Genomic DNA, 18,833 nt, shown 5'->3' on the forward strand with positions numbered 1-18,833 from the left:
CAGGAGTTGACTTAGGGCTCTGCTTTCAGACGTGCCATATTATCTGCAGGCTTCTTTGCATGCAAAACAATCCTTTAAATAATTCAACACACTGTTAGGTTGCATGCTACTCTAAATAAAAGTAACAATTAACAATGGCAACACTAAATTGAGCTGGTCTATGTTTCCGTTTGACTGTTAGAATAAGACAACATGAAGACAAAGTGTCTTTTCTTTCTACTCATAACAGTGCCCATGATATTGTTTGCCCCATTCATCAGTCTGTTGCTACGTATATTCCTTATTTGGTAAATTCAATGCGTCCTCTGTGAATAGATAAACACCTTTCCCGATGATAAACTTTTACAGAGCCATTTGAGGGAACATGGAATAAAAATCCTCCTCATGCCAGCTAAATGTGGCTCTGGAGACACATACTGTAATAACAACCACCACAAGGTCATTACACACACGCTAGCTGGCCCCTTTAATAACTACACCTGCATAATCTATAGCCCAAAAAATTACCCACACTCTGAGGGCGGTTTTAATTTAACAATATGTTTATTATCGTAGTTTGAATTAGAACTGCATATTATCAGAGAGCTGTTTTCTAATATTAGAAACAGATGCAATGCAGTCCAAAGCCAATGCAAATCCCAAATGCAAATAATAAACAGTCCATGTTCTACAAAACCCAAAACCAGTGAAGTTGGCACATTGTGTAATTCATAAATTAAAAACAGAATACAATGATTTGCAAATCCTTCTCAACTTATATTCAATTGAATAGACTGCAAAGACAATATATTTAATGTTCGAACTGAGAAACTTAATAGTTTTTTGCAAATAATCATTAACTTAGAATTTAATGACAGCAACACGTTGCAAAAAAGTTGGCACAGGGGCATTTTTACCATTGTGTTACATGGCCTTTCCTTTGAACAACACTCAGTAAACGTTTGGGAACCGAGGAGACCAATTTTTGAAGCTTTTCAGGTGGAATTATTTCCCATTCTTGGTTGATGTACAGCTTAAGTTGTTCAACAGTCCGGGGTCTCCGTTGTGGTATTTTAGGCTTTATATTGCGCCACACATTTTCAACGGGAGACAGGTCTGGACTACAGGCAGGCCAGTCTAGTACCCGCACTCTTTTACTACGAAGCCACGCTGTTGCAACATGTGGCTTGGAATTGTCTTGCTGAAATAAGCAGGGGCGTCCATGATAACGTTGCTTGGATGGCAACATATGTTGGTCCAAAACCTGTATGTACCTTTCAGCATTAATGGTGCCTTCACAGATGTGTAAGTTACCCATGTCTTGGGCACTAATACACCCCCATACCATCACAGATGCTGGCTTTTGAACTTTGCGTCTATAAAATTCGGATGGTTCTTTTCCTCTTTGGTCCGGAGGACGCGACGTCCACAGTTTGGTGACCCACACTCTGGATGGCGGAGCTGTTCCGTAGCGGTTTCATTCGGCAGCCATTCTTGGCATCCACTGGAAGACTTGCACAAAACTGTATATTTTCGCCATGTTGTTTTTGTGGGTTGTCAAGTCTCAATTAGGTGACAAGTTGTTGAGGTGGTTTAAAAGGTACCTATGATTGCCATTGGCTTAAACAGTAGATGCAACCCACTCTCTTCCTGTCTCTGCCCTATTGTAGTTTATTATGCAGCAGGACACTGTATGAGAAATGCATTGTACATCTATGCATCTTGCATATTATCGAGATGTTGTAACCCCCATCTGTGAATATTTTCTCCCTGATAAAACAAGCAAGGTCATGTACAGATGTTTGTGTATGTTCTCTAAACCAAAAAGCTGGAGGATAGATTGGTTTATTTCTGAAAAACAAACAAGCTACGGTTGTTCAAACACCTACCAAAGTTCTCAAATCCTCCCTTTCAGTAATATCTCCAGGACCACTTGTCGCCCAGGTGATGACAAATATCCCCTTTGCTCCTATCTAGTACAAAAGAAGATGTCAACATGACGCATCTGTTTGCCTGGGGATGTCTTGAATCTTTTAAGCACGTTTTTCTCCCTTTCAATCTATTGATTTTCAGCTGCATCTCCCTGTATTGCAAAACCAACAGGGCACATTGAAAGCAGACTTAGTTTTTGGGTTAGACGTTTGGCCACGATGCATGTAAGTTTCCCGCAATAACTCGCCAACAAAAGTACATTTTAATTTTCTCATTTAATAATCAAGATGATGTTTATGGATGTTCTCATTCATTTAGGTCATTGTATTTTCAGGGCATTCAATCGATCGCAACTGGACTGTTTGGTTTTGCTTCTCATCTAAGTAGACTTAATCAGTTAATGCTCATGGACTTAGGTTGGTCAGAACTAATCTGACCAAAGTGATGGACATAAATAAAACTTAATTAAGTCTGCCTTTATAAAACTTTGAGTTGAGGTGAATAGTGGGTCAATTAAAAAAGCTGAATGGGACTCGTTCAAAATTACACCTTTTAAACCCAAAATCTAAGAACAACATCAACAGCGAGCATATGTTATTAATATTGGTTGAAGAGAAGATATTTAACAAATACATTACTATATTTGTGACAATTAGAAATTCTACTTTGTAAAAACATTCCCACAGGCCAGAGGAAATGTTGGATTTGACTCCAGATTATTCTAAATTCACCAATATTAAGAAATGCATTTCCTTAATTGATGATCACCAATGCATTACTTCATCCGGATAAAGAAAATACAGAAAACACTTTTGCATTTCATGAAACAAATGACAATCAACAAACAACAAATCAAATTACAATTACACAAACAATTAAAAAAAAAGACAAACAAATGTAAAATTACACAAACCAAATTGACAAACAACAAATCAAATTGCAAATACACAATCCAAATCAACAAAAGACAAAACAATTTATATTTATACAAACGAATATAGCAAAAGACAAAAAAATAGACACAACTTATAAAAACTAGAGATGTTCATAATCGCTTTTTTGCCGATATCCGATATTCCGATATTGTCCAACTCTTAATTACCGATTCCGATATCAACCGATACCGATATATACAGTCGTGGAATTAACACATTATTATGCCTAATTTTGTCGTGATGCCCCGCTGGATGCATTAAACAATGCAACAAGGTTTTCCAAAATAAATCAACTCAAGTTATGGAAAAAAATGCCAACATGGCACTGCCATATTTATTATTGAAGTCACAAAGTGCATTATTTTTTTTAACATGCTTCAAAACAGCAGCTTAGAATTTGGGACATGCTCTCCCTGAGAGAGCATGAGGAGGTTGAGGTGGGCGGGGTTAGGGGGGCCGGGGTTGAGGTGGGGGGCGGGCAGGGGGTAGCGGGGGTGTATATTGTAGCTTCCCGGAAGAGTTAGTGCTGCAAGGGGTTCTTTTACATTACATTTTAAAGCATTTATCGGCCGATAATATCAGCAGTCCGATATTATCGGACATCTCTAATAAAAAAATAAAATAAAAAAAAAGACAAAACAGCTGTCAATTATACAAATCAAACTGACAACATACAAAAACTAAATGATAAAAAAAAACATAACTTACAATTACATAAACCAAAGTGACAAAACAACTTACAAATACGCAAACCAAATGAACAAAAGACAAAACAACCTTACAATTACACAAACCAAATGATCAAAAGACAAAATACTAATTCAAAGTTTCAATCAATCAAAGTTTACTTAAATAGCCCTTGATCCCCACCTTCTACCATCCTAGTCACGTCTGTTGTGTCCTTGGGCAAGACACTTCACCCTTGCTCCTGATGGCTGCTGGTTAGCGCCTTGCATGGCAGCTCCCGCCATCAGTGTATGAATGTGGAAATACTGTTAAAGCGCTTTGAGTACCTTGAAGGTAGAAAAGCGCTATACAAGTATAACCCATTTATCATTTATCATCACAAATGTCTGAAAGGGCTGCACAAGCCACAATGACATCCTCGGCTCAGATCCCGCATTAGAGCAAGAAAAAACTCAACCCAATGGGAACAACGTGAAACCCTGGAAGCGGCCGCAGATGTGGGGACCCCCCCTTGGGTGACCGGTGCAATGGATGCTCGGCATTACGGTTAATAATGTGAGAGTCCAGTCCATAGTGGGGCCAGCAGGGCATCCTCTTGCATGTAGATGAGTCATTTAGCACTGATGGTCCTAATATTACAAACATCTCCTTGATAAGTAAACATGTTGTTTTTTTTCTCCCATTTACATGTCCCAAGAGTTCCTCTAATGTTATTTCTTCAAAAAGAGAGATTATTTTTGAGAGCAATATCCGTCGTACATACATTCGTATCTGCGTTAATAGAACGCAATTGGAGCTGTGACGCGTTATCTTTCATCTCCTTTCTATTGAGTTCAATTTTCTTAGTAAAGAATATCATAAATTCTTCACCCGAGTGGGTGGAGCTACTGGGAGGAGTCCCTTGTTGAGTTAGCGATATTGAACACATATTTAGGATCGTTTTTATTGAGGCGGATGAGATTGGAGTAGTAATTAGTTTTAGCTAAGGTCAGCACGTGTTTATAAATTATTAAACTATCACTCCATGCTTGATGGAAAACCTCAAGTTTAGTCGCACGTCATTTGCGTTCCAGCTTTCTACATGATAGTTTAAGAGCTCTGGTTTCTTCTGTGAACCAGGGCGTATGCCTTTTAGGGGCCTTTTTTAGCTTTAGCGGTGCTATACTATCAATGGCGTTGCGCAGGGCATCAGTAAAGTTGTTAGTGAGGTTATCAATAGAGCCCACATAATTTGGGAATGGTGCCATCACCGAAGGTAGTAGGCTAGCAAGAGTCGTAGTTGTGACAGCATTAATGTTACGGCTGCTTAGGCTGACCATATTCTGAAATCCCAAAAAGAGGACACATATATGCGTGCCAAGGCGGGCAGCACGCCAAGGCCGGGACTAGGTGAAAATTTGCCAATGATACTCGAACTTGCTCTATAAATAATATATTTATTTAAATAAAGCCTTTTTTCTCCCTTGTTGACAGCAGTGTTGGCACTAGGAATTTTCAAAATGGGGTCCCAGGGACCCATCAAGTCATAAAAATGGGGTCCCACAGTAAATTTTTGGGGCCCCACTTTTTTGTAAGCGTTTTGAAAAAAAAAGATAAACGTATGCATTATCCTGTTATATCTCACATTCTATATTGTGTTTTGGAAAAAGGTTGTCATAAACGTTACTTAATTCATAAAAAAGAAAAAGAAAAAAAGAAAACAAATGTGTATACATATGTAAATGTATTCAGTTATAAACATTCATTCACTTTCTTCTTTCCTTCATGGATCTAAACTTAACCGCTGCTGGTAGTTTTTTCTATGTTTTTAATTAATAAGTCGTAGGTGTATTTATTTCAGTATAAAACTGTAAAAAGTGTTTTGCTTCGGTCATGAAATGATGATAATGGTGTGCCAGGGCATACATACATTTTATATTTAACGCTTAAATCTCTGGAGTCTACATCAACTTCAGATTTATTCCTCATTTCAAAATGTTTTAGTTTTTTTTATGTTGTTTTTTTGTTTGTATGTTTGTTTACCGTCCTTTTTTGTCAAACAAAACTATGTTTTTTATGGCAAACACACAAAATATGCAAAATATTCCACCAAAAATATTTTTCAAAGTGGAATATTTGATGTGAAGTAATCGGAACCTTGGATAGGTCAATAATTCATAATAACATTGATTTTGATTCAATATTATGTTTTGAGCAATGACAGTTTGAAAGAAAAAAAAAACTTTGTTTTATTAGTCAACATTGCAACTTTTTCTAAATTACATTTCACCTTTAAGCTTTTTTATTTCACTTTTGTTATGTTTTTGTTTATTTTAATACTATTTTTAGAATGTGCCGTGGGCCTTTAAAACATTAGCTGTGGGCCGCAAATGGCCTCCGGGGCACACTTTTGACACCCCTGCTATAGATAATAAAAAATTAAATCTGATAAATCTATGGATAAAAAGCAGAGCCTGGCGACGCATGCGCGTTTATCATAACTCTCTCGCTCTCCCTGTCTCCGCCCCTCCCTCACGAATGCTGCTGCGTGCACAATTTGTTTGGTTTTTAACCCCTTCTTAACCCTGGACATACATTGAAAATACACGCAACCCTAACTCAAAATGCCGGACATTTAAGGCATTTAAGAAACTCCGCCCGGACAGCCCGGACAGGCCGTATGGTCAGTTTATGGCTGCTAAAGCAGTGGTTATTAGTAGCTTGTTGACAATGAGTCAGAACTTCAAATTTTATCAGGTAATGATCGGACATTACTTTAGTGTATGGGAGTATCATAACTTTGGAGGCAGTGACACCCCGGTAAAGGACTAGGTCTATCGTTACTGTTCCGATACGTGGGTTCATTTATTATTTGTGTAAAAACCACAGCTATCAATTATAGTCTGTAGCGCCCCGCACAGAGGGTCTGATGGGGTATTTATTTGGATGTTAAAATCCCCCATCATAACTGTATTATCTGTGTGCTTCACTAGATCAGTGAAAAACTGAAAATTCATTGATAAAGTCTGAATAGGGCCCAGGGAAGCAATAGATAACAGTCAGATGGAGAGGTAGCGGTGTGACAGACCTCATAGTAAGCACCTCGAATGATTTATATTTATTACTTAGGTTAGGGCTAAGGTTAAGGTTTTTATTGGATATTAGTGCTACCCCTCCACCATTTTTAAAGGGACGGGCAATATGTGCACTTGTATAGTTGGGGGGAGATGCCTCGTTAAACTGCAAAAATTCATCTGGTTTTAGCCATGTTTCACTGAGACCAATGACGTTAAGATTGTTGTCTCTTATGACCTCATTAACTAATAACGTTTTGGGAGACAATGATCTGATGTTTAAAAAGCTCATATTATGGGTAGTGGGCTGTTTTGAGTAATTTTTGTTAATGGTATCTGTAGTACTGATATTCATAACGCTACGTCTACTTTGCACATTGCACATTAAATACGTTTGTAATTTCGATCACATCTAGGAATTGATATGATGGGGATTTTGAGATTTTTTGCTTGGTGCTGCAATAGATTTAACGTGTCATAATTTGCCACCTTAGTAGAATCGATGTCCACCTCTGGCACAGTCACTACAGAAAAATCATTATGTGAGTTATGTATTATTCTAAGATAAATGCTATGTGTGCAGGAATTTTCCAGCCTGGCGCCGGTTAGTTCTAGCTTAACTGACTGCTCACCCGGGCTAACAGACACTGTAATTGTCTGTGTCCGAGTTTGCTCTAGTGTAGTTAGTCAAGCGTGACTCAAATAATCTATATTTTTGAAAAGAGTGATGGCCGTTCCTTCGTCAGTAAGTCTGATTTGCCCCAGAAAAAGGGACAATTATCACTAAATGAACAAAAGACAAAAAACAAATGAACAATTACACAAACCAAATTTATTTAACAACACTCAGTAAACGTTTGGGAACTGAGGAGACCATTTTTTGAAGCTTTTCAGGTGGAATTCTTTCCCATTCTTGCTTGATGCACAATTTAAGTTGTTCAACAGTCCGGGGTCTCCGTTGTCATATTTTACGCTTCATTACGTGCCACACATTTTCAATGGGAGACAGGTCTGGACTACAGGTAGGCCAGTCTAGTACCCGCACTCTTTTACTATGAAGCCATGCTGTTGAATGTTGCTTGTCATTGTCTTGCTGAAATAAGCAGGGGCGTCCATGAAAAAGACGTTGCTTGGATGGCAACATATGTTGCTCCAAAACCTGTATCTACCTTTCAGCATTAATGGTGCCTTCACATATGTTTAAGTTACCCATGCCTTGGGCACTAATACACCCCCATACCATCACAGATGCTGGTTTTTGAACTTTGCGCCTATAACAATCCGGATGGTTCTTTTCCTCCTTGGTCCGGAGGACACGACGTCCACAGTTTCCAAAAACAATTTGAAATGTGGACTCGTCAGACCACAGAACACTTTTCCACTTTGCATCAGTTTCTGGGTGTTGTTGATAAATGGCTTTCGCTTTGCATTGTAGAGTTTTAACTTTCACTTGAAATGAAATATGAAATCTGTGCTGCAGTCTGCAGGTGTACCTAATGTTGTGGCCCTGCAGTCATTCACAACTCCTCCAAAACGAACATTATTGTTTTTGCACTTTTTGGCTTCTTATTAAATAACTTTTTTAAATAGATTCAATCTTGCACGTGGAAAGTTTAAGTGTGGGCTTTAGTTGATATAACACTCCTGTCAGGGGGTGCATTCTACGGCGGAGGTGCATTAACCGGCACAAGGAGGCGGGATTACTGCGAGCCTCAGCCAGTGCGTCTTCGCGGCAGTTTTATGATTGCTCAGCACAAGAATTACGTTACACACATACAGTTGTTGACAAAATACACTGTACATTATATACCTCAGCTAACTAAACTATGGAAATGTATAATATAGTTCATATAGCAATACGGTCTCACTGCACAGCAGGCCAGCAGTTAGCCGAGTCCACAATCAATGTTGAGGCACAACGCAGTGACGTGCCTCAACTGGCTGCTGATCACAGCAAGTCTCTTCTCAGTATTTGAACGGCAAATGTGAAAATTCAGCGATTTTGAATACAAATAATCTAAAACTGATGAAGTTAAAGGCCTACTGAAATGAATTTTTTTTATTTAAACAGGGATAGCAGATCCATTCTATGTGTCATACTTGATCATTTCGCGATATTGCCATATTTTTGCTGAAAGGATTTAGTATAGAACAACGACGATAAAGTTCGCAACTTTTGGTCTCTGATAAAAAAAAGCCTTGCCCCTACCGGAAGTAGCGTGACATAGTCAGTTGTTCGCCTCCTCATATTTTCCTATTGTTTTCAACGCAGCTAGAGCGATTCGGACCGAGAAAGCGACGATTACCCCATTAATTTGAGCGAGGATGAAAGATTCGTGGATGAGGAACGTTAGAGTGACGTACTAGAATGCAGTGCCAGACATATCTTTTTTCGCTCTGACCGTAACTTAGGTACAAGCTGGCTCATTGGATTCCACACTCTCTCCTTTTTCTATTGTGGATCACGGATTTGTATTTTAAACCACCTCGGATACTATATCCTCTTGAAAATGAGAGTCGAGAACGCGAAATGGACATTCACAATGACTTTTATCTCCACGACAATACATCGACGAAACACTTTAACTACGGAGCTAACGTGATAGCATCTGTCTCAAATGCAGATAGAAACAAAATAAATAAATCCCTGACTGGAAGGATAGACAGAAGATCAACAATACTATTAAACCATGTACATGTAACTGCACGGTTAATAATTCTCAGCCTGGCAAAGCTTAACAATGCTGTTGCTAACGACGCTGAAGCTAACTTAGCAACTTAGCAACCGGACCTCACAGAGCTATGATAAAAACATTAGCGCTCCACCTACGCCAGCCAGCCCTCATCTGCTCATCAACACTCGTGCTCACCAGCGTTCCAGCGATCGACGGCGCGACAAAGGACTTCACCCGATCACAGATGCGGTTGGCGGCTAGCTCGGCTAGCGCGTCTGCTATCCAAGTAAGTCCTCCTCGTTGTGTTGCTACAGCCAGCCGCTAATACACCGATCCCACCTACAACTTTCTTCTTTGCAGTCTCCATTGTTCATTAAACAAATTGCAAAAGATTCACCAACGCAGATGTCCAGAATACTTGTGGAATTATGAGATGAAAACAGAGCTATTTTGTATTGTTTTCAATGGGGTACCAATACTTCTGTTTCACTGGCTACGTCATGCGCATATGTCATCATCCAAAGCCGTTTTCAACCGGAAGATTAGCGGGAAATTTAAAAATTGCACTTTATAAGTTAACCCGGCCGTATTGGCATGTGTTGCAATGTTAAGATTTCATCATTGATATATAAACTATCAGACTGCGTGGTTGGTAGTAGTGGGTTTCAGTAGGCCTTTAAATGGAAAATAACTTTATAGTATAATCACTGGATACATATAACAATTTAATTAATTTTTTTTCTTTTTACATTTTTTTTCTTTCCATGATGGCAGGTGAGGCCCCGCCTCACCTGCCTCCAGTGACTGCACGTCACTGGTTCAGTCCCCACTCAGTGCCTGGAAACGGATGTAGTCTGTTTATACATACTTATACTTCAATCACATGTTTTATTTAAAATCAAAAGTGTATAGAAGCAAAATGTGCAATTGACTGAATGAGAAAAAGTTCTTAAAAAAAGAAAGTAAAGTATTTTGAATGTAGTTACATGAGAGTATGGCCGACTTAAGCCTCATTGCATACTGCATACAGTGTGATGTTTCTGTAACAGGAGGCACAGTCAATACCATTCTGCTTGGCTGAGAAAAAGGGTTGACAAACAAGACAAAAGGTCAGTCATGGATGGTGTGAATTGAAGCAGGCGTTAAAGTAGTTTCCTGCCTATAGAGTTTGACCTATGCTCTAGAGCAGTCTTTTTCAACCACTGTGCCGCGGCACACCAGTGTGCCGTGAGATACAGCCTAGTGTGCCGTGGGAGATTATGCAGTTTCACCTATTTGGATTAAAAATATATTTTGCAAACCAGTAATTATAATCTGCAAATAATGTGCCGTTGTTGAGTGTCGGCGCTGTCTAGAGCTCGGCAGAGTAACCGTGTAATACTCTTCCTTATCAGTAGGTGGCAGCAGGTAGCTAATTGCTTTGTAGATGTCGGAAACAGCGGGAGGCAGCGTGCAGGTAAAAAGGTGTTTAATGCTTAAACCAAAAATAAACAAAAGGTGAGTGCCTCTAAGAAAAGGCATTGAAGCTTAGGGAAGGCTATGCAGAACGAAACTAAAACTGAACTGGCTTCAAAGTAAACAAAAACAGAATGCTGGACGACAGCAAAGACTTACTGTGGAGCAAAGACGGCGTCCACAATGTACATCCGTACATGACATGACAATCAACAATGTCCCCACAAAGAAGGATAAAAACAACTGAAATATTGTTGATTGCTAAAACAAAGCAGAGCGGGAAATATCGCTCAAAGGAAGACATGAAACTGCTACAGGGAAATACCAAAAAAAGAGAAAAAGCCACCAAAATAGGAGCGCAAGACAAGAACTAAAACACTACACACGGTAAAACAGCAAAAAACTCCAAATAAGTCAGGGCGTGATGTGACAGGTGGTGACAGTACACCTACTTTGAGACAAGAGCTACATTGATGGATGGTTGGTTATGCTTTAAAGTCATTTCCAACAATTGCAACAACGATTTTTTACTGTCAACTTAGTTTCGTTTTTTTAATGATTTCTGCTGCTGGTGTGCCTCCGCATTTTTTCAATGAAAAAAATGCGCCTTGGCTCAAAAAAGGTTGAAAAACACTGCTCTAGAGTAACACGTTTCTGGCAGCCCTTTTTGACTAAGGGCCCGTTTACACTAAGCCGGATAACGTTATCCAGGGTAAATCACACCTAACCTTATCCGTGTCCACACACAACAATGCCACCGTTTAAGACCCCCGCCCCCTGGCTGTTTTTCTGTTCCAGCGCTCTCTACTTCTCCTATGTTGCCACTTCTTGTGTTGAGCTCTCAGTTGAGCAATCAGGGGACTCACTTGCCTCTGATCACTAATTAGAAGGGTTTATATGCCAGCCCGGCTTCTCAGACAAGGCTGTTGTATTATGTATGTTTGCGTGCAAGTTTTCTGCTGGTTTTTATGCCTTATGCAAGTTTGTGTTTTTAGTACCTGTGGACGATTACTCATACATTGCTGGTGCTCCCTGTTTTCCTACTTCTAAAGACAATTAAATTACTATTTTAGCTGCATGACGTCACCTGTGCCTGCATCCTGGGGTCACGCTTATACACCAATCATGCGCCACCGTGACAGTTGCTATTCATATAACAGAATAGGTCAGTATATATTGACTTATTCTGGCAAAAATGTCACAAAAACTGTACATTATATACACAGTTTTTCTGTAACTTGTGTTTGCTGGTATAGCCGAGTTTTAAAATGTAATGTTGCCTTAGCTCAATCAAGGTTGGAAAACACAGCTGTAGATTGCATGTGGATTTCAAACTGTTTCCAATTTCCAACAAATCAAGAGGGAGGCAACATTTCCAAATGTCAGTTGACTCGGAACAATAAAGCTAAAACAAACACACAGCAACACAACATGCTTCCCTCAATCTACTGTCTTTATACGTGCCAAAAACTCAGAGGAGACTCAGGCGCACAGGAAAATGAAACAACATAATTTATTAGATGATTTCAGCTGTTTGTACAGACACAGTAAGAGGCAAAAGCTCAGAAGCTCATAGCCTTTATATGTAACTTTGCTCAAATTGCAATAAAGTGCATCTGGAAAGTGTTCACAGCACTTCACTTTTTCCACATTTTGTTATGTTATAGCTTTATTCCAAATCAGAATACATGTATTTGTTTTCAAAGTTCTACAGACAATACTCCATAATGACAATGTGACAATATTTTTTTCCAAAAGATTTGCAAATTTATCAAAAATTAAACACATTTTAATCACATTTATTTGGAAGTATTCACATCCTTTGCTCAATACTTTGTTGATAGATAGATAGATAGTACTTTATTGATTCCTTCAGGAGAGTTCCCTCAGGAAAATTTAAATATGCACCTTCGGAAGCAATTATAGCCTCAAGTCTTTTTGAATACGATGCCACAAGCTTGGCACGTCTTTCTTTGGGATGTTTTGCCCATTCCTCTTTGCAGCACTTCCCAAATTCTATCAGATTGAATGGGAAGCTTTGGTTTTCATCCAGGATGTCTCATTGCTACATTCATCTTTCTCTCTATCCTGACTAGTGTCCCGGTTCCTGCCACTGGAAAATACCCCCACAGCATGATGCTGCCACCACCATGCTTCACCTTAGGGAAGGTATTGGCCTGGTGATGAGCGGTTCCTGGTTTCCTCCAAACATGATGCCTGGGATTCACGCCAAGGAGTTCAATTTGTCTCATCAGACCAGAGAATTTTGTTTCTCATGGTCTGGAAGTCTTTCAGGTGCATTTTGGCAAACTTTTTACTAAGAAATTACTTCCATCTGGCCACTATACAATACAGGCCTGATTGGTGGATTGCTGCAGAGATGATTTTTCTTCTGGAAGGTTCTCCTCCCTCCACAGAGAAAAGCTGTAGCTGACAGAGTGACCATCGGATTCTTGGTCACCTCCCTGCGAGGAAGCGCTGTGAATGCTTTCCGGATGCACTGTATATCACAGTTATAATAAACATTGTTAGGTTACTTTATTAGGTTAGGTTAATCCCTTGTGCTGGTGTGTCAAATATAGATGGTCGCTGTAATTGTTTGAAGCTTTCAAACAATTACAGCACATCCTGCACTCTGCACAGTCAGAAAACACAACAATAAGGAACAAGACGGCAAAAAAAAATAAAAAAATAACGACAACGAGTTGGAGGTGCTTCTTGCTTGATTGTAAAATGTCCTCTAACCATTGTTGCAAGTTCGTGCAGCAGTGCATGCGCCAAGGAAAAGGTGTGCTTTAATATTTCCTACTCTACGCACAGGTTTTTAACACGGTCATATTTTGTACACAGAGACAATCAGGGGTTTGTTTGAAAGATCTTAAGATGTAGTTTTACCAGTAAGAAACAGCAAGCCTCTAACTTTAACCACTGACTTGGCGGCGTGGCGAAGTTGGTAGAGTGGCCGGGCCAGCAATCGGAGGGTTGCTGGTTACTGGGGTTCAATCCCCACCTTCTACCATCCTAGTCACGTCCGTTGTGTCCTTGGGCAAGACACTTCACCCTTGCTCCTGATGGCTGCTGGTTAGCGCCTTGCATGGCAGCTCCCGCCATCAGTGTGTGAATGTGTGTGTGAATGGGTGAATGTGGAAATACTTTCAAAGCGCTTTGAGTACCTTGAAGGTAGAAAAGCGCTATACAAGTATAACCCATTTATCATTTTATTTATGACTTGTAATGATGCTGTAAAGACGAAATATACAATTTGGGGGGCGCTTATGCTCATAATGTGCATCACAAGGATAAATATTAGGACAATTACATAAATAAATGGACTCACCAAGACGCCACTTATTGTGCACAATGCCAGCTTGTAGTCTGTTCCCAGTCATGCTCTTACTTAGAATGTAAGAATCATACGTTGAAACAGACCACATCGCTAAAATGTTGGTTCATTGCATGTTCATCACATATGATCTGTACATTGATCGGATGAAAATGTTTCCTGTTGACACATACATATATGTTATATAATGGCGAGGCATGTGTGTGCAGTTGATAGCTCCAAATATATTCCTACACTGTGGGGACTTCATCTAGTGGTATGCCAAATACGTTTGTAAATATGTACTGTATAGGGTGTCATTGTTGATGATGTTTATCCATTGTTTGTAATGTTACAGTGGCCAAATGAAATATACTTCTTAAATACAACCTCTGCCTTGTTTTTAATGAATATTTATGCCTACTGCATTTTAATGTTGGTCATTATTGTGGTTAGAGATGTCTGATAATATCGGCCGTGGCTAACAAGCGAGCTCGCTCGGTGACTGACTAACGACATGGTTTGGGATTATTTTAAAGTGTGTCTGATGGTTAAAAAACTGGCAATTTGCAATGACTGCAAAAAGTTGGTTATGCGAGGATGAACCAAGACGTCTTCCTTTAATACGAGCAATTTGGTCTCCCACCTCTTCAAGAATCATAAGGAGATACACGATGAACACAAGCGGAAGATGGATGAAAAGCAAACCCCAAAAAAAAGTAGTACCACACAGTTGTCGCTTAAAGACTCCGCCGAGAAAAAACAAAAATACAACAAAAACCACCCCAAGGCGAAAGCCCACCTAAGAGTGTGTCTTATCACTTTTATGCAGATGACTGCCAAATTTATATGCCAATTTCAAAAGGCCACGACCCCCTGACACCCCTTCTCAACTGTCTATGCGATGTCAAGGCTTGGTTAGCCCAGAATTTTTAATAATGAATGAGGGAAAAACGGAAATTTAAGTTTTTGGTCCGGCCCTCACTGACTTCGGACCATTGCAAAATTATGTGCGTCCCAAAGTCACCAGCCTTGGCGTCACTATAGACAGCGATTTTAAATTTGACAAACAAGTCAATGGCGTTTTAAAATCGTGTTTTTATCATCTTCGTCTTTTAGTAAAGGTAAAACCATTTTTATCTTTTAACCTTTTTGAACAAGTCGTGCATGCTTTTATTTCAAGTCGCCTGGACTACTGTAATGCACTTTATGCTGGCATTAGCCAAAAAGCTCTCTCCAGGTTGCAGTTAGTCCAGAACGCGGCAGCACGACTTTTAACAGGGGCCAGGAAACGCCAGCATATAACCCCAATTCTTCGGAGTTTGCACTGGCTCCCTGTTCATTTTAGAATTGATTTTAAAACCTTGCTGTTTGTTTTTAAAGCTTTACATGGACTGGCACCTCAGTATATCTCGGACCTCATCCAAATTTACACCCCTGCGCGTGCTCTGAGGTCCGAGAGCCAGCTCCAGCTCGTGGTGCCCAGGACGAGACTTAAAACCAGGGGAGACAGGGCCTTCTCTGTGGTCGGCCCTAAGCTCTGGAACACTCTGCCCCTCCATGTTCAAACTGCTTCCACAGTGGAGTGTTTTAAGTCTCGTCTTAAGACCCACTTTTATTCTTTGGCTTTTAACACTACGTGAGTTGTGTGGTCTTCTGTCCTCTGTTGTCCTCTGTGTTTTTTTTAATACATTTTGATGTCTATTTTACTGTTTTAATTGGTTTTACCCTTTAAAATCGTTTTTAATCATATTTATTGTTATATTGTTTTTGTATTGGTTTTCTATTCATTTATTCTTTGTTTTTATTCAGTCATTGGTGTAGCATAATATTGTTTTTAATATTGTTTTTAATATTGTTTTTAACATGGCTGTGCAGCACTTTGGAAACATTCTTGTTGTGTAAATGTGCTATATAAATAAAGTGGATTGGATTGGATTGGATAATATACCAAAACCTACGGTGGAGTTTGGTGTGGCTAGTCTGCCCTGCATGGCGCACACTTTGCAGCTTGCAGTGAACGGAGGTGCCCTGTCTCAACGCAGCATTTCAGAAGCTCTGACTGACTGGTAGGCCACTTCAAGCACTCACCACTCGCTTGCAGCACATTTTTGTTACTCATACAAATACGTTAGAGCAGGGCAGATTGAGCCCAGTTTATAATTTCCTGTTATACAGTACGCCAGGCCGTCTTGCACTAAAGGAGGACTATGTTATTGTTTACTTTATTACTCTAGTATACTCTGGACTGAAGCTGTGTGCCTTCATTTTTTTTGTAGCTGTTGTTTTGAGGCATGTTTAAAAAAAATAAAAAAATAATGCACTTTGTGAAAGTCAAAGTATAGTATTTCCCATAGTTGTAGTGGGTATCAGGATTATCTCAGGGAGAGCATGTCCCAAATTCCAAGCTGCTGTTTTGAGGCATGTTAAAAAAAATAATGCACTTTATGACTTTAATAATAAATATGGCAGTGCCATGTTGGCACTTTTTTCCATAACTTGAGTTGAAGTTGTTCTCTTCTTTTGGAAAACCTTGTTATTTTGTTTAATGCATCCAGCGGGGCATCACAACAAAATTAGGCATAATAATGTGTTAATTCCACGACTGTATATATCGGTATTGGTTGATATCGGAATCGGTAATTAGGAGTTGGACAAAATCGGAATATCGGATATCAGCAAAAAAGCCATTATCGGACATCTCTAATTGTGGTACTTTGAGAGCCAAGTTTTTTCTGAGGTTGTACTTGGTGAAAAAAGTTTGAAAACCACTGCATCAAATTACACTTTAATTCCGGCCTGTTTTACTGGCTTCTATAGGAATTTAATATACCTGGCTAACATGCCGAACATGCCGATAATTTTACTAATGAAGGGAGTAAAAATAGATTTTTTTTTTCACCACTTTGCCAATGCTTTTATTTCTATACATGTGATGCACACACGGGGGTGTGTTAATTGTTCAGATGTCTCTGATGTGCACATCAATCATTGTGAGAAGTAATTGTTTAAAACATCTTTGTTTAAACTATTACCCAGCAAAACCTACTCAGTGGCCTTGTGGTTATATTGTCCGCCCTGAGATCGGTAGGTCGTGAGTTCAAACCCCGGCCGAGTAATACCAAAGACTATAAAAATGGGACCCATTACCTCCCTGCTTGGCACTCAGCATCAAGGGTTGGAATTGGGGGTTAAATCACCAAAAGGATTCCCGAGCATGACCACCGCTGCTGCTCACTGCTCCCCTCACCTCCCAGGGGGTGGAACAAGGGAATGGGTCAAATGCAGAGAGTAATTTCACCACACCTAGTGTGTGTTTGACTATCAGTGGTACTTTAACTTTAAATTTAACTTTTAACCTCTGTGTGTCGCCAAAGTGTCCGCATGTACAACAGTACAACAGCCATGAAGTTGACGTGAGGCACCGCACATTTCCACGTTCAGTTCGCTCTTGATACATCTTAAATTTGCCGTGAAAAAGGGCGTACGCCAAGTTGCGCACTCCTAATACATAAGGACCCTGGTGTTAAGGTCACCACGCATCACTCCCCTGATTCAGTAGTGAGTCCGTGGACCCGGAATCGGGCTTGAAACAGGTTTCCTATGCAGTGTTTAGTGGAATGAATAGAATTGGAGTTCGCTATTAAGAAAACTGCGGCCGTATTTATCAAGCTTCTTAGAATTACTCCTAAGAAGTCTGCTAAGAGTTGACTTAAGAGTAAATAAATTCTTCGCTGAAAGCTGCACTTAAAAGTTAGTTATCAAGCGTCTTACTCACACTTTCAGCGAAGTGTAGGACTGAATCTTAAGTGTCACACTCAGAGCTGAATTACGACATTATTATGTGCCGTAAACGAAATTTTAGGTGACGTCATTTCTGTGTCCATAGAAATGACCAATCACGGAAGGGAATCCCTTGTCTAAGAATAAAGAAATATCTTAGAAATATTTAAGTAGACAATGGGAGTGTATATTTTGACACTAAACTACAAAATAATACAAAACTATTCCCCGCCCGCACTCACGCTACCGCTCCCTTTCTTCTCTCGCCCACACACTCACTGACGTCACTCACCTCACATGCTGTCACCTGTTAAAGGGCCACACACACACACACACACGCTACTCTCATAACATTTTCTTTCCAATTCATTAATTAGGCAACTAATTTGAAACTGGTGTGGGTGGCTCTATATATACTAGCCCACTGCAGCCACATGCAGAAATCAACATGGAATAATAAAAAAAAAATACCCGCTTTGTCTAAACGATACCGTTTGATCAGCTGCTCGTCATCAAACAAAGCCAGGACATCCTTCCGCTCCCTGAACGTTCGCGCACGTCTCTCTCGCCTCAGTGCCATCCCCCGCTGGCAACTCCTAACCTCTTAGGACACCTCTGAAGGTCTCTTAAATATCGTGGAGAGTAGGAGTGATTCTTAGACTTAAGAAAGTTGATAAATAGCTTTTATTCTTAAGTTTGAGAGTAGGACTAAATTTCGCAAATTCTCAGGACTTAAGTGTAAAATGGCACTCTAAGACGCTTGATAAATACGGCCCCTGGTCTCCATCACAAGAAATATTACCCCATGTTATTGCATTATTTATGATACTTGGAAGCACAAACTGACCTGTTTAGGTTGTTGACTGTGTGAATTAGTCCTGCATTGCTGACAACCGAAACTATATAAGGATTATCTGCACTATTCTCAGACCGCCACTTGCCAATGTAATCAGGACTGCAATGCTTAAAATGTCCTGTAATCATGCCAATTATAATTAAAGAAGAAATGGCT

The sequence above is a fragment of the Entelurus aequoreus genome, linkage group LG06, assembly GCF_033978785.1.
Source record: "Entelurus aequoreus isolate RoL-2023_Sb linkage group LG06, RoL_Eaeq_v1.1, whole genome shotgun sequence".
In the NCBI taxonomy this organism is placed as follows: domain Eukaryota; kingdom Metazoa; phylum Chordata; class Actinopteri; order Syngnathiformes; family Syngnathidae; genus Entelurus; species Entelurus aequoreus.